A 3,534-nucleotide genomic window follows, 5' to 3' on the forward strand; every position below is an offset into this window, starting at 1 on the left:
CAGAGTTCCAGGTTCTAGAACCAGAGACATTGCCCCATAGAAGGCCTAGGTATCTGTGATGGCATGAAGAGTTTGTGAGTGCTGGGCACTGAGATCAGCTCTCGGACTTGTCAGTTTGCTTCTGACAGCCTGGCCCCCTGCTGACCTGCTTGCATCACAGCCCTTCCCAGTGAGTTACAATACCACACCCCTGGGAGGTCCCCATTAGCTGGTGCTGCCAGTCCTGAAGGGGGCACCCCAATATGCCAAGGACTTCACAGGGGTGTTGGTGACTCATTACATCCAGGCTCCACCTCCTCTTGCCCTCACCCTCTCTGCGGTACCTGTATTTCAGGTGTCTGACCAGTGTTCCCTGGAGCCAGAAAACTTGAAACTGCTTCCTCCAAATATCATGATTTGGGATTAATCAGCATTTTGGAGAGAGTCCAAATTTCTAACTGAAAGATTTTTTTCCCTTGGTTTGAGCTATCTTGTGTAATAATAGACACAGAGTCTCAAGGAAAATGGCATTTGAAAACAGTGGCAAAAAAAAAAAAAAAAAAAAAAAGAAAACAGTGGCTGTGAGGGGTGCCTGGGTGGCTCAGTCAGTTAAGCGTCTGCCTTTGGCTCGGATCATGATCTTAGGATCCTGGAATCGAGTTCCACATTGGGATCCCTGGTCAGCCAGGAGTCTGCTTCTCCCTCTCCCTCTGCTTCTCCTCCTGCTCAGGCTCTCTCTCTTGCTCATTCTCTCTCAAATAAATGAAAAAAATCAGAAAGAAGAAAGAAAGAAAGAAGAAAGAAAGAAAGAAAGAAAGAAAGAAAGAAAGAAAGAAGAAAGAAAGAAAGAAAGAAAGAAAGAAAGAAAGAAAGAAAGAAAGAAAGAAAGAAAACAGTGGCTGTGAGATGGGGATATAGAGAATATAGAGCTGGGGGTATAGGTTCAGCTTGATTTCTCTCTAACCCCAAAGGATATAATTATGTGCTAAGAGGAAAGGAAGTTTTATGCCTCTGAAAATTAATTTACATCTTGAACAAGTATTAATTTTGCCAATTATGAGACCAAACCATATGGAAAACTTTGTGCTTCTGTCAGTGATTTAACGGGAAAAAATAACTTAAACCTTTGCATTTTCTTACCAGAACCAGAAAGATTTTTCTATATATAATCACCACTGAAATCACAAATTACAAGTGACGTGTAATTCTCATTAATTGCAAAATCCAGGTCTATAGAATAGACCATTTGTAACAACCTGGGTAGAACTAGAGGGTATTATGCTATACGAAATAAGTCAGTCAGGGGAAGATGATTTCACTTGTATTTGAAATTTACAAGAATTTAAGAAACAAAATAGATTAACCTAAGAGAAGGAAAGGAAAAATAAAATAAGATAAAAACAGAGAGGGAGGAAAACCATGAGACTCTTAACTATAGGAAACAAATTGAGGGCTGCTGGATGGTAAGTGAATGGGGAAATGGTGTAACTGGATGATGGGCATTAAGGAGGGCACATGATGTAATGAGAAATGAATGTTATATGCAACTGATGAATCATTAAATTCTACCTCTGAAACAAGTAATATACTATATAGTATATAATATACTGAAACTAGCAATATACTATTAACTAAATTTAATTTAAATAAAAAATTTTAATAAAATAATTAAAAAGTTGAGGCCTTAGGAGTGCCTGGGTGGCTCACTCAATTGAGCTTCCAAATCTTGATCTCAGTTCAGGTCTTGATCTCAGGGTTGTGGGTTCAAGCCCTGTGCTGAGCTCCATGTTGGGTATGGAGACTACTTAAAAAAAAAAAATTGAGGTCTTAGAATTTAAGGATTGGAATTGAAGATTTTTAAAAGGTCATTTAGACCAGCTCTCCAGAGAATGCAAAGATGCCTTTTTCATTACAATATTTGTTGTCACAATCTATTGTGATTGATTGAAATATATTGAAGAAAATCTAAACTCACACAAATATGTAGTTATAAAAATATAAGTATTTTAATCATCTTTTCACTCAATTGTTGGTGTTTTCTTTGATACTACACCAAATCATGACAAATGATTAGGTGTAATGTAGAGTTTGAAATTATATCAGTGAAATTTTCATACTCTGTTACATTAAAATTAATTGGTCTGTCATGCACTTTGGCACTTTTACTCAAGCATGATTTTGTAACATTATGCATATGTCAGTTGGAAAATTTGGTTCACTAGTAATAAGAGATTCTTCAATATACATAGACATATATAATTTAAAAATCACATTGGCCCAAGAAGAGATGGCTTCACGGAGAATTCTATCAAGCATTTATTTTTATTTTTTTAAGATCCCATTTATTTATTCATGAGAGAGAGAGGCAGAGACACAGGCAGAGAGAGAAGCAGGCTTCATGCAGGGAGCCCAACGTGGGACTCGATCCCAGGGCTCCAGGATCAGGCCCTGGGCCGAAGGCGGCGCTAAACCACTGAGCCACTCAGGCCGCCCTCTATCAAACATTTAAAGAAAAATTAACACCAATCCTTCTCAAACTCTTCCAGAAAAAAAATGCAACAGGAGAGAATACTTCTGAAATTAATTTTATGAGGCCAGCTATCACCATGATAACAAGATCTAACAAAGATACTATAATAAAAGGAAACTACAGATCAATATCTATGATGAATATTGATGCAAAAATCCTCAACAAAATACAGCAAAGCAAATTCAACACACATTCAAAAAATCATACACCATGACCAAATGGTATTTATTCCTGGAATGCAAAAAATAGTAAAATCAATCACTATCACATACCACATTAACAGGATGAAGGACAAAACCACATAATCATCTCAATTGATGCAGAAAAAGCATATGCAAAATTCAACAGCCTTTTATTATAAAAACACTCAACAAACTAGGAAGAGAGGAAACTACTCCAACATAATGAAGTCCATGTATAAAATCCCATAGGTAATGTCATACTCAATAGTGAAAAACTGAAATCTTTCTCTCGAAGATCAGAAACAAAGCAAGGATGCCCACTCTTGCCTCTTCTATTCAACACAATACTAGATGTCCTTTCCAGAGCAATTAGACAAGAAAAAGAAGTAAAGTAATCTAAATTAGAAATCTGTCTTTGGGATCCCTGGGTGGCGCAGAGGTTTGGCGCCTGCCTTTGGCCCAGGGCGTGATCCTGGAGACCCAGGATCGAATCCCATGTCGGGCTCCCGGTGCATGGGGCCTGCTTCTCCCTCTGCCTGTGTCTCTGCCTCTCTCTCTCTCTGTGACTATCATAAATAAATAAAAAAATTAAAAAAAAAAAAAAAAGAAATCTGTCTTTGCAGATAACATGATCTTAGGAAACCCTAAAGATCTCACACACAGGGATCCCTGGGTGACGCAGCGGTTTGGCGCCTGCCTTTGGCCCAGGGCGCGATCCTGGAGACCCGGGATCGAATCCCACGTCGGGCTCCCGGTGCATGGAGCCTGCTTCTCCCTCTGCCTGTGTCTCTGCCTCTCTCTCTCTGTGACTATCATAAATTAAAAAAAATAAAAAAATAAAAA

Source organism: Canis lupus, chromosome 24, assembly GCF_048164855.1.
Source record: "Canis lupus baileyi chromosome 24, mCanLup2.hap1, whole genome shotgun sequence".
NCBI classification, from domain to species: domain Eukaryota; kingdom Metazoa; phylum Chordata; class Mammalia; order Carnivora; family Canidae; genus Canis; species Canis lupus.